Source organism: Mandrillus leucophaeus, unplaced genomic scaffold (assembly GCF_000951045.1).
Source record: "Mandrillus leucophaeus isolate KB7577 unplaced genomic scaffold, Mleu.le_1.0 Scaffold754, whole genome shotgun sequence".
Taxonomy (NCBI): Eukaryota; Metazoa; Chordata; class Mammalia; order Primates; family Cercopithecidae; genus Mandrillus; species Mandrillus leucophaeus.
Window position 1 is genome coordinate 249,329 of NW_012108186.1, and position 14,258 is coordinate 263,586.

The 14,258-nt window shown below is 35.5% G+C and overlaps 1 protein-coding gene and 1 long non-coding RNA gene across 4 annotated transcripts in view; one reads left to right on the plus strand and one right to left on the minus strand.

Moving 5' to 3' along the window:
- The window catches only part of LOC105529205, a 10,964-nt gene extending 9,823 nt beyond the window's left edge, over positions 1 to 1,141 (plus strand). Inside the window, exon 2 of the long non-coding RNA XR_001004473.1 lies at positions 733 to 1,141. This is a non-coding gene — a long non-coding RNA (uncharacterized LOC105529205). The remainder of the gene's footprint in view (positions 1 to 732) is intronic.
- The window catches only part of ZNF385B (zinc finger protein 385B), a 572,754-nt gene that overhangs the window by 109,856 nt on the left and 448,640 nt on the right, over positions 1 to 14,258 (minus strand). The window contains exon 1 of one of the 3 annotated variants that reach the window (XM_011966301.1): positions 12,273 to 12,462. The exons of the other annotated variants lie outside the window; for them this stretch is intronic. The gene's annotated coding sequence lies outside the window, so the exon portion shown is untranslated. Of the gene's footprint in view, positions 1 to 12,272; positions 12,463 to 14,258 lie in introns of those variants that run through there. 3 annotated transcript variants of the gene reach the window in all.

Sequence of the window (14,258 nt, forward strand, 5' to 3'; positions counted from 1 at the left end):
GACAGAGCGAGACTCTGTCTCAAAAAACAAAACAAAACAAAACCCAGAGATAGTTCTTATGTTGGCCCAATGGCCTATTTTATTATTACTATAGTCATTAAAAGTCTAAAGGAAGGTATAGACTAATTCTACTTAAAGCTGAATGATAAACAAATGTGTAATTATTTTGCCATTGCGAGTCTCCTGGAGGGAAGCAAAGTTCCTTCTCTAAGCCCACAATGGTGGCTCTGATAATACTGTGTAATACACAGCTCCCGAGGGCCTGGTGAGAGTCACTTTGTTCTAACAAACCCAAATCAAATAGAATGCAACAGGGAACTTCACAAACAGATTACTCCATCAACAAAGGTTGGAATGCACAATGATCCCCCTTAGCCAATCAAATCTCTATGCTAATGAAGACAAGGCTTGAGAACTACTTAGCTGTTACTACTCATTAGCATAAAAAACTTAGCAGCTGTTTACCATTTCATTAGCATTTTAATGATAGACAATTTGCCATGTTAAACACAGATTGTTTTAAAGTACTGGTAGATCTTCTGAATAAATATAAACTATATTTTCATTATTCCTTCACCTCAACCTTGCTGTTTTCACTTTTAAAACCTACTTTTTAATACTACGTCACCAGGACTTATTGCTTGTTTTTGCAAATGGTAAATAAATAGGGACAAAGTGCATTTTTTTGGAGAAGTTCTTTCATGCTCTGATCTCTCTATCTTCATGTTTCAGATTTTGCTGCTGCTGCTGCTAAGAATTCTTTCTCCTCACCTCTGGGTGCCTGAAAGTCAGCAGGAGTTACAAGCAGAAATTTGACCAAAATGCATTGCACTCTGAAAGAAAATGCTTAATTTCTCTAAAAGTCAAGGACTTGCTAAGAAAAAAGGTTGAAAATATAATGATCAGGCATTTCAATGCAAAAGGTGATATAATATACCCATTAAGTTGCTATTCTCATGGGACAGAACCAACCTGTGACTTTTGTATAAACTATTTGGCAATATTACATAAGACACCTCCTATTTGTAGTTCTGTTTCAGAACATAGTATGTAATCTGGAATATATCATAATGAATAAAGTCATGATGAATAAAATCATAACAGGGTTCCACCCTATTTGATAATAAAACTTTTCATATCACTGAATGCATATATTTATCAAACTTCCTGTACTAAAATGAAATACACATATATAAGCATGCATACTCCAAAAATTTAACAGGAATAATTTAACACTCTTGAGAAAGGAATAATACAAGGTGGTCACAGGAGGATAGAAAATTCCAGACAGTAGTTGCATATGTTTAGCAAAAGAAAACTGTTGAAATAGCTGCATAAGGTAGGGGCTGATAAGACCCTGAAAAACGAAGGTGTGGGCCAAGCTGGCTGAGACTAACTGGACCCAACATGGCGCTGGATTTGACCTGGGTTTCACCTAGGATCTCATTCTACTCTCACTAACATACTAAATCACACACCCACCAGTGTCCTGACAGTTCTGAGACCACCCATATTGGGTGTAAAAATGGGTAGCACACAGTTCCAAGAAATCTTCACATCTTTACAGGAATCTTCATGAATATCCCTCCACTTGATTAAAGAAACCCATAAATATAGAAACTCCAAACCCTGTGGTGTGACTCACTTCTTTTGAGTATGCCCACAATCCCCTTCCTTAAGTGTGTACTTTTCACTTTGCAATAAATCTGTACTTTCACTCTATCCCAATTTGTCCTTAAATTCCTTCTCACAACAGCATCAAGAGTCTGGACACCAGACAGAGTTGAGGTCTCACAGGCATTTGGGGATCTCCTCTAGTCCACCAGTTTCACACTTATCATGGAAATTCCATGTATTCATATGAACATGAATTCCCATTAGTATGAAATTACTGTCTTCCATACATTTCACTTTGATGGTAAAATACAAGTTAATTCATCCATAGCTATGAAATCAATAATATGTAAAAGAAAATTTCCTAATATGATCATAAGAAAACTATTATTTCAGTCAACCGCCTCTGTAACATAATAGGTACCTTATTATGTTAATGGATTATGTCATAATATATCACAATACAACCTAACTTAAGGACAGATGACACCTGAAATTATTGCCTTAGTCTTTGGCCTTTAGATATATTATCTTAAAAGTGCATTTAGATTACAACTTTGAGACTTCCTAGTGGCTCTTGTTTATATGCCAAAACAGAAGCAAACAAAACACCTCATTCTTCAAAAGAGTATGCCAGAGTCAACAAATATGCATGAAGAAGCATTTGCAGAATGAGATCAAGTCTGTATCTATTCTATATCCTGCAAGAGTAGTTTCTTCTTATGCCATTATTATGCATGTTCCCGTCAGTGAGTACTGAAATTAAAAACTTAACATATTATAAAAACCTATTGTGGGAGGCGATGTCAATTATAGAACTCCAAAAGATTTCCTTAAAGAAATTTAAATGAGTGGCATTTCAGATTTTCTGCCAAACTCAGTTTTCTCTTTTCATTGCTTTCCCAGCTTTGTTGCACCTAATACTGCATATTTTTTCATCGGGATAATTGCCAACACAGCATCTCCTCCACTTCTCTCAGCATTTCTTTTCTTTCATTAATCTGCTAGGTGAAGAAAATAATTTACCAAGAGACTATCAAAGCATGGCCACTAAGAGGTGGCTATATGAATAAGGGAGGTGACTGATAAAGGATTTTGCTTTTGAAAAGGTCTCATGATAACAATAACAGACATAACATTTTTATAGAACACACTATGTAGCAGGCACTATCCTAAGTTCATTACATATGCAGGTATATATACTCATTTACATATACTCATGTATATACTTATACATATTTCATCCTCGCAATCTGATTAACAAGGTATTAGCCCCATTTTCCAGATGACAAACTGAGGCACAGAGAGACTAAGCTCAACTTCATATAGTTTGTATGCAGATGAGCCAGAATTAGAACCCAGGCTATTTGACTTCTGAATTCTACTTTTCACTACCATGCTATGGTCACCAAATTGTACAGGTGAAAACACTCCAGTCATATAGATACATTCTCCTGCTGAGGGAGAAACATTTTACCATAAACCTAAGAGATTTAAAATACTGGACCTCCAAACAGATATAGTACTCAATCGGGAATTAGTTGAAACTTATTTGACCTTAGTGTAGTATCTGATACTTAAATAACCAAGATATATAATGAATATATTTATCTAAAAAGAATCTTTTCCAAATAATAGTATTATTTGATTCAATAAATACTTATGAGGGACTAACAAGGCACAATGCTAACAACTACAGGGATTATGAACTGTATCAGAACTTATTTTACTTTTTAAAATAAGAAAATAATAATAACAACTGCTACCATTTAATGAGATTTTACTGCATGCCAGGTAATGTGCTAAGTGATTTATGTCCCTTATTCTTACTAAATTATAATGCAACTCTGTGATATTTATACTATTATTCCCATTTTACAGATGAGAAAGGTGAGGTTTAGAGTGATTAAAATCACTCAGTATGTGGTAGAGCCTGGGTCCAAACTCCTGTTCATCTGACTTTAAAGCCCATGTCATCATTCCCTAAAGTAGGTTATATGTAAAGTTGTTACATGAAAAAGATTCTGCCATCAAATACATTTAGAAAATGTTGCTTCAACAAAGCTTAAAGCAGTTCTTTTCTGCAACGCATCTCAGAGTTTTTAATATACTAACAGGCACTGTGGACATCTAGGCAGAAAAAATTTCTTCCCACAATGTTTTGAGCGTGGAAACAAGCCTTAAAATTTTTAAAAATTAAGATGACACAGGCAACACTGTTCTACATCTGTTAAAAGCACCAGCTCAGGAGACAGATATGTTAGAACCTTGAAGACTCCTTGGTGCACTGCTTTCTTGTGCAACCTTGGACAATTAACTTTACTTATTTATACCTCCACTGTCTTTTCTATAATTAAGAAAAATAAGAGTAGCTATATCATAGGACGGGTGGGAAAACTAACTGAGATTTTTCTACGCAAATTGCCTAAACCTGTGCCTGATACATAGCCAGTGTTGTATAAGCTTCAGTTACATGGTTACAAACTACTCCCAGTCCTTGATATTATGCCATATCCCAGGAGAGCATGAATAATTAAATCTATTAATACTTACCATAAATGGCAGCGGTCATGTGTTATCAAAAAAATGTTAAGTAGGTTCAAGAGAGAAAGAAATTGTAGCTGGTTCATAAATGGGGTTCATAAATGTTTCCACAGATGAGCTATCTCTTAAGATAAACTTTGAGGAATGGCTTGTGTTTTGAGAGGTATATATGGAAGAATGGGGGAGGGAACTGTATAAACAAAAAGTACATAGAAAACAGAATATGTTGAAGTTAAAAATTTTTTAGGCTCTCAAGGTATTCTTAGGGTTTCTGGATTAAAAGGCAAAACAGAAAATAGAAAAACTAAAAACCAAAACCAAAAATAGAGTATCTTTGTGACCTTGGAGTAAGCGAAGGTCTCTTAAACAGGAAATAAAAGATGCTAATCATAAAAGAAAAAAATTGATGAATATATTCTCTTAATAAGAATGTAGGAAAAAGACACAATCAAGAAAATGAAAAGGCAATCCACAGAGTGGGTGATGATATTCACAATAAATATTTTTTGACAAAGGACCTGAATCTAGAATATAGAACTCCTACAGATCAATAAGAAAATGACAACACTAGATAAATGGGCAAAAGACTTGGACACTTCACAAAAGCATATATTAAAAGGGCCAATAAACATACAAAAATGGTGATTAACTTCATTAGTAGTTAGGAGTATGTGAATTACAACTACAATGAGATATCACTACATATCCACAAGAATGGTTCGATTTGATGAAGAAAGATGAAGATTATTAAGTGTCGACAAGGATACAGAGCAACTAGAATTCTATATTAAAGTGCAAGTTGCCACAGCTACTTTGAAAAACTACTTGGCAATATCTATTTCACCTGAATATATACATACCGTATGACCCAGAAATTTCACTTCTAGGTATATACCTAACAAAAATGATATGTTCGAGAATGCTTATAGCAATATTCTTTATAATAGCCCCAAACTGGAAATTAGGCAGTTAATCTATCAACAATAGAAAATAATTTTGGTATGTTCACACAATGAAACATTCATACAATGACATACAGTGATGAGAACAAATGGCACACACTTACATGCAACAACCAATAGATCTTGCAAGCATAACGTTGAAAAAAAGAACTAAAATAAAGGAGTACATGCTGTATGATACCATTTATATAAAGTATAAAACCAGGCAAAGTAATTTATTCTGTTAGGATAGTGGCTCTCCTCACAGCAAGGATGGGATGAGGTGGGGGGTGAGATGACTAAAACAGGGCATTCAGAGTGTCTTCTAGGATGCCAGAAATGTTCTTTCCTTGATCTAGGGGCCAGCTGCATGTGTATGCTATATTTGTGTACATTCAGTCAACTGCACACTTAAGTGCACTTTTCTGTATGTTATAAATTAACAGAATTTTTAAAAAATGTAGTCAATGCTATTAATTCTAATAAAATGCTTCGACAAATATAGGCAAAATTTCTCAATAAGAATGTCTTCAAATACTGTCAAGTTTGTATAGTTTTAGGATGACAATGATGCTTTTTGAGTTCTTTTTTTTCCACTGCCAGCTTGATTTTGCTCAAAATGATTTGTGAGCAAATAAAATTTCTCTTTAAAGCTGATGCTTCCTTGCTGAATTTACGAAGTGAATAGGGGAGACTAACACAGACTCTAGTGATGCCAAAGAGAAAAATGTATATCTAGAACTCTGAGTCTATAAAATCTAACAATTGGCAGTTACGTGCCTGAATTTCCCTTGGGGAAGCTCAGGCTTCCCCCTAAAGAGCTCCGACAGCAGCCACCATGGCAGCAGCCTGGCAGAATGTTACATTTAAAAGTAAATCCGTCTGAGCACTGCACTGAAGTTGATAAGCAATAATGAAGTGCTGCATCAAAAAACATCAGAGAAGCCACATCATGAGGGATTTAAAGCCACAATGTCCTTTGGGTCTTGTAGTAATACGCCAGCTTTTACACAAAACGATGAATCTTTCACCGAGATGCAACAGATGGCTTTTCAGATGCTGTGGCAATAGAATATGTACAGCCAACTGGTGATTCATTTATACCTGAATATCTTGCCCACAGACTGAATTGCTTAGATTTAAGTGTTGTAAAAAAATGGATAAGATTTATTTGCTATACTGTACAAACTATAGTTTGGTCAAACATGTGATCTACTTCATTGGCTGCAATCCTTTTTCAAAGCAGCGTTGAAAAGTATGAGAATTTAAGAATTTAAATAAATGTATAGGGTTAAAACTGAATTTAAAATATTTTTGCTTTATCGTAGTTTCTCAGCTTATAACTCAATAGTATTAAGCATGATCATGCAAAAAAAGGAAATTGAAAGAAGAAAAAACAGTATTCCAACAAATGCTTTCTCAAGTTTTCTGCAATAATTTTTAAACACCTGACTTATCAAAAGGGAATGTCATGTGCTTAGTTTCTAAATTACTAAGTCTTTGGAGAAGCCAAAATTATCTCCAGACAGGGCTTTACTAAAATTGTCTGAGGTCGAGAACAGATTGGGAGGTCACAGTGCCTGATGAAATTTACTGGCGAAAAGACCTGGGGTGATGGTCCTGAGCTACATTTGCCTGGTGACTCTCCTAAATGGCATTAAGACCCTTTCTTGAAGTCTGAAGTCTTTTTCTATTACAAACAGAGGAACTATTTTTTGTCCCTGATGCTGATGCTTCCTTGCTGAATTTAGGAAGTGAATAGGGGAGACTAACACAGACTCTAGTGATGCCAAAGAGAAAAATCTATATCTAGAACTCTGAGTCTATAAAATCTAACAATTGGCAGTTATGATGGCAGTCTACAGCACGCTAGCGACCTAATGGCAGTGCAGAACTATCACTTATTTTGGAAACCTCCCTAAAAAATACAACCTTTCCCAGGAAAAGTGCAACAGTGTTACTCAAGTCACTGAATAGTTCTAGAAGAATTACATTTAATAAAATTTTAGAGGTAAGCATACTTTAGGAATCTACCCTTCATTTTATGTAACAAAAATGGGATTTGGAGAGCTTAATCTACCATGGTACCTGACTGATGGTAGAACCAAACCTAGAGCTCAGTGCCCATGAACACTGTTTTGAATATTTAAGTCTGTGCAATCAAAGATGTACAGGAATCATGTATTGTCATCATTACCTTCTTAAAAAATTCAAGATTAGTATTTGGCATGTTTTCTTTTTTAATTTTGACTGAAATTTTAAAGACAGTATTCATTTAATTAAATGAAATTTTAATTTTACTGTTTTATCAACATGATTAATGGGAGAAATTCAATGAAAGAAAAGCCAGTGTGGTCAAAAGCCAACATTTCTTTCCAGTTTAAAAAACAGCACAAAATTGATTATAACAGCTCATGTTATTTTATTATATATATAAAAAACACATATATATGTATTTTATATATATATGTTTTAGATTCATAGGGTACATGTATAGGTTTATATAATGGGTATATTGTATGATGCTGAGGTTTGGGTTGCTAATTATCCTGTTGCCCAAGTAATGAACATAGTACCTGATAGGCTTTCAACACTTGTCCCCCCTCGCTCCCTCCCTGCTTTTGGAATCCCCAGTATAATGCCTCATTTTAAATACTACTTTTAATATTCCCAACGGGGGAAAAAAGAGATCAACAAAGTTCATTACAACTATGCTTTAACCATACTGTTCAGATCAATATAACTAATTTAAATAGCCTCATGGTAGGAGGCATACTCACATCTGTGTTGGTGGTTTTTATACTGAAGTACTATCAGAATCACAACAAAAATGCTATCTGAGAAGACACATTTTTTTCAAGTAATGGCAACTGACCTTCTATTTAAGATCAAAGCAGCAGGCCTATTTAGACCTCTGGCTCTGTCTTTAGGCCTCTCCTCTGCAGTTCACACTAAGAGCCAGGCTAAAGGGATCTGGATACAGCAACTCTGAGGTCAGTGCACCCAGCTGCTGCTATAAATTCTAGCTCTAGGGCACATAATGTTTTTTTCTCCTAGTTTCAGAGAATTTCAGTTCCTGCTTTCAATGTCTAGGCTGTGGCATTTAAGGAACAAAAGGAGAGAAAAGAAAAGAATAGTGGTTTATATAAATTATCCTTTTTAAAAGGGTATTTCCCTCACCCCAAGCTTGTTCAATTTGAGAAAACAGAGTTAATATTTGCTCTGCTAGTGCCCTCTACTCCCACCTTGGCAGAGAAAAAAGGTTTCTTTAGCTTAAATATTAACCAAACACTTCATAGCTATTCAAAAGCAGTTGCCCATGTTAAAAGTAACAACAAAAAGTAATAAAATCCCAGAAAGCACAACTTTGGAATAAATAGAAACAGTAAAAACTGCTCTAAACCCTTTTTGCACCGGTATCCCAAAGTCACCAGAATAATAATGCACTATAGAGTGTTCATAACAAATTCTAGTAAAGTATGATAGCCATGGTGGCCATCATGGAAAAGGCCACTCTTGGTCCTCCATCAGCAAATAAGCCATTCTCACCCAGGAGCGGCAGAGATGGTTTCCATCTGGCAGCCAAGGTTGCTGTGCAAGCAGCATGAAAGCCCCTGTTCCATCCCCATGGAAACCTGGTATGGGGTGCCTGATCTGGCCGTGCCAGGGTCAGAGTGAGCAGAGACTGTGAGGATGGGGTAAAATTGGAGCTACAATGGGAAAAAATGGTGAGGGATGATCTGGAGAAGGAAGAAAGAGCAGTGCGTTTGGCTTAGTTTTGCAAAGTGGACTAGAATTAGTAGCAATTTCTTGTTTGAAATTTCCTAATATCTTACACCTAAAATGATTTTCTTCCCTTTCACCTCTTCATTGTATGACAGAAATCTGTATAAAATGGAGTGGAGCAAAAACTGCACGAGCAGGAACAACCTAGTAAAGCAGAGCATCTAAGTTTTTCAAACACTGCTGTGGGCAACTGGAAGACAATGTGAGCTCACCCTTTTCCTGAGAAACACGGAATGTTCTGTGACCCAGGGAATGCTTGTACTCCAAAAGGTCTCTAGTGGGTATTTAACAGATTGGGCCGATAGTTGGCCTGGCTTCTTGAAACTCTGCCATTGTCCTGACATCCTAGAAACTGATACTACTTGCTTCAGTCAGGTGGGCAGCTTCTGGGGCACTAGCGATGTGCAAAATATCTCCAATGAACACCCAAGCATTCTCTACACATGAAGGGACTCATCATAAATGGCTGCCTTGGTCCTGTGCATCATGTTATTCTTGTACTATTATACTGACTTTGTACCAGACTTTCTTACATGAAATTTCTTTCTCTTTTCTTTTTTTTTTTTTTTTAACATAGTCATCAAAATTTTTGCTTTACAATTTGACTGTCAGGTTCTCTTTTTAATATCATATAAAATTTATGGTGTACAATGTGATATTTTGATGTACATATATATAGTGAAGTGATCACTAGAGTAAAGCAATTTGACACATTCATTATCTCACTTGGTTACTTGTGTGTGTGGTAAGAGTACCTAAAATCCACTCTTAGAAATTTTCTAACATACAAAATAATATTAACTACTGTCCTCATGCTGTACCTTAGATGTCTAGATATAGTCATCCTATATAATTACAACTTTCTACCTTTTGCCTATATTGGCCTACATCTCCCCATACTCCCCTCTCTCCCACACTCTGATAGCCACCTTTCTATTCTCTGTTTCTATATATTTGACATTAAAAAAAAAATCTACATATAAAAGATCATGCAGTATTTTTTTTTCTGGCTTATTTCATTTAACGTAATGTCTTCCAGTCTCATCCATGTTGCTGCAAATGGTAGGATCTTCTTTTTAAAATCTGAATAATATTCTTTATATGGAATTTCATTTTGGCTCCCCAAATGATTCCCTCCTATCCCAGTAATGAACACCAAAAGTCAAGGCCATAATGACTTTTTCCTAAGAAGTCCCACTGAAAGTAGAGCATTTCACACAGCACTCATTATTTTCCTTTTCAATGATTTGCTTTATAAGGCAACAAAGCAATGGAAATATTTTCTTTTAAGACATTTGTTTTAACTAGTGGTCTCTTCTGAACTTCAAACAGACTGTTAAGCTCCCTTTGCTTTAAAAGACACCAAAGGAAAGTACACAATTCATAAAAATGGAACTGGTGCTCAATGTATTTAACTTGAGAAAGCATGCTTCCAGCTCAAAGAAATGCAAAAGAACCCGAAGTTCCAAAACTGCACAATCTCTACAACTTTCCAAACTTTGATTGACTTGTATCTCTGTCTCCTTTTCTCTAACACCAACATTCTCGAACTCTCTCTAATCACTGTTTTCCATAGTTTCCCTCTTTCCCACCTGTCTTTTCTGCCTCTCATCTCTCCTGTTTCTCTCCTGTATGTGACATCTCTGTCTCTGTCTCTCTGTGTTTCTGTACATCTCTGTACCTATCTGTGTGTCTCTTTCATCTCTTTGTCTTTGGCTCCCACCATAATACTTCCAGGGAACTAGAAAGCACTCATAAAATTTGTCATTTGCCTTATTTTGCAACTACATTGTATTGGTTTTGTTTTCAATATTTGCTTCTATAAATCAAAAGATTAATAGCAAGATTACTGTAGTATCAGGTCAAGTTTGTCCCTGTGACAAGATGTAACAATTAAATTAGACCATATCTCTAGTTCTGTCTCCAGTAGTCACTTAAGTTGCAAAAACTGAGGATTGTTTTTATTACGTGCTCCCACGATGGTATCTGCCTTCCATGTGAAGGCGAGGGACAAGTTAGAAACTTGAGTGCACCATAGAATTTTATGGTATATTTTTACAGAAATTCATCATTGTGTCCTGGGTTATACAAATACTATACCATTTCATTGGAGAGCACAAGGTGCTTTTACATATATTAAGTAGCTTTTTACATATATTTTACACACACCACAATAAGTAGTTTTCTAAACTTTACATGGCTTATGATCATCCCATGTTTTTCTGATGAAGAAAATGATGCTTAGGATAAATAATTCTAGGAAAAGCAAACATAGAAAACAAAGGCCACAATGAATCTAGCACTAGAAAATATCTTCTCTAAATCAGGTATGTAATAACTCCACTGAGCAACATTGTCTGCCAAGAGGTCACACATCAGCGTTTCAAGGACCTTGGAAAAATTAATGCATTTTTGGCTTTAACCTATTCATTTTTGCAAGTCCACTGAACCCTCAGTGTTTATACTTCTAACCCATGAATAAGATAGAATAAAAGAAGTCAATGCTGTTTCAATATTTTTCAAACCACCTGAAATTCCACTGGAGACTATGAGATAAAAACATCTTCCTGTGCCAAGAGTTCCTAAGTCCTTTTCTAATAATATATTTATTCATGTTTTACAAATGGTAAAATTGAAAAAAAAAATGTGGGGAGTAAGGTGGGGGAAATAAAAGGTGGGGGAAAATAAAGTGATAACATTAAAATAGAAATGAAAATTTCACAAGTAACTATTGTATACATACAAATTATACCTACTCTTATAACAGACAATACTCCCTCTTGAGAAGCTAAACTTACCTGGTTTCCAGAGAGATTTCTATGCCCAAGGGTCTAAACAAACATGAAACCATTGAGCTTTGACGTGAACTAGATGGAACATTAAAACTTGAAATGGTGCCTATCATAAAAATCATGTGACAAGAGTGTAAATCATCCACGTCACTCAATTTGATTACAGGCTACCAGCCACTATTCTGTCCATCTGAATGTGAATTCTTGGACATGTATAATCATCAGCTTAAATATACTTTCTGAAAAGAAGTTAAAAAGGAGAGAGAGTTGTAACATACTTGGATTGAACATGAATCTCATTTTTACCTAGTAGTTATTCTGACACAAACTTTGAAAGCTTAAAGAAATGTGGGAAATCAGTTACCTCATCATTATAGTTAGCACAGTGGTTCAATAGTACAACTGAAACACAAACGGGCTAGGAAAATCAAGATAGTATTAGAGAAAGGAATTGCAAAATTAGCAAATTCTATTTGTCTTAATTCTGATACTTTTATCTTTTTCTGAAATTCATTTGACCTGTTTTATATTTTTGTCACATATTTCATAAGAAAGTTCCTTAAGGTGTAAACGTGGGTCAGTTAGCAGTGCTTACCTTCGTTTTTAAGGTTACAGTCCACGTTCACGTCTGCATTTGAGCATTGTATGAGATGTTACATTTAAAAGTAAATAATTCCATCATTTCAACCTGGTGCTCCTGTGAAATGTGGTGCCAGGAAACAGTCGGCAGGCAGTGCTTCTGAACAAATCATACGTCCTGTAATTGCCGCTTAGCTCTAATTACTATTGAGGATCGTGTTTGCAACTTGATTCCAGGGAGAGGGCAGAAGACCTTCTGATGACACAGAACCAAATATATCCTAAAAGACTGACAAGTGGCTTTCTTTCACGTAATTTTTCTGAGTATCTCCCAGCTACTCAAAAACTACCACTCTGTCATGGTAAAATGGAAATAAAGAAAACTGACACCCATATCTCCCTTCTAACAAAGCAATTCAATTCTCTCAAAATATCTACTTATCCCAACAATTTGGAATTTTCAGTATCACTTATATGTCAAGGGATTATTCCCCCTTAGGTGGGCAACTATATCTTTTAAAATTGCTTTTTATTTCAAAGAGAAATGCATTCTCACAACAAACTTTATATTCTGTTAGACTAGAATAATTTATTTGCATTCTATTAGGTCTGAAGGATTTATTTCCTTTCCCATGGATTTTTAGGTTTTAAATAAAGATTCATATAGTTCAAAAAGACTAGAGCAGATGTCAATTTGATGTTGATAAAATTAATAGGTGTGTTTACACATCTCAACTCAGAAACCTAATTTCAGTTATATGGGGTATTATGGTAAAATTGAAGTTATACATGCTTGGAACTAAAATGATTTATTTGCTCTCACATCTAATTAATTTAACTTTGCATCTAGTGGCATCTGACCATGTTGTCAGAATAAAGTATCTCATATATCCATGTTACACAGTGTGGCTATGACTGAATGGTTGTTTTGCTTATGCTAAGCTGATTGTCATTGATACTGATGAGTTAGCTTAGTGGGCATTTGAATGAATAAAAGAAACTTGAAATGACTGAAGCTTGCAAATGTCAGGAAGGATTTTGCACCTTTGGTTGTGCAACTTAGCACATTTGCTAACCACAGCCAACACTTTAGTGACGTACAGAAAAAATTATATTTATCCAAGTCCTGAGATTTAGTATATCTGCTTATGTCAGATTTGGACAGTAACTATCAGGGACAGGTAAACCTAAATGAATAATTAGATGCAGCAGACAAAATGGTAATTATAAAACCAGCTCTTAAAAACGGTACATTTTTTTTTCCAGTCTCAATGATCTAAGTTATGAATAATAACAAAATAATATTCTAAATGAAACATAGTATGCTAGCTCTATACTTATTTCCCTCCAAATAACAACTGGGCACTCCTTAAGATTACAGTATAATTATAGTCATGGCTGTGGTTTTCACTTAAAAAAAGTCTTCATCTATGATAGCTCTCCCCTAAGAAACCTCTGCTCTGTAGAGATTATGCTGATGGCCTCTTCAAAATATTATTCTTTCATGAAGAAGTATTTCATTCTTTCTTACCTGCTGTTAAATCATGACTGATTCTTGGAGTATTTTTTCTAGAACATTTCCAGATCTGGAATACTAGTGCATCCTTGAACTCCCAAGCTCTTTATTTGTACACCTCACATATTTTCAGTTTAGTTCAGTAGTACACAAAGTGTGATCCTCAGACCAGCAGCATCAGCATCACCTGAGAACTTGTCAGAAAAGCAAATTCTGAGGCCTCGCTCCAGATCTACAGAATCATAAATGCTGGGGATGAGGCCCAGTAATCTGTGTTTTAGGCAGCCCCCTACATGACCTGAAACATGCTGATGTTTGAGAACCACTGGTCCATAGTGCAGGTATGTACTAAGAGCAGTGGGAGAATGGGATAAGGAACACTTAAGCCTCTATGGGGAAAACTACAGGAGAGACTGAGGCTCCACAGAGAGGTGACATTTAAGTGGTTATCTAAAAGATGAGAAGAGCTTGGATGGATCCAAAGGA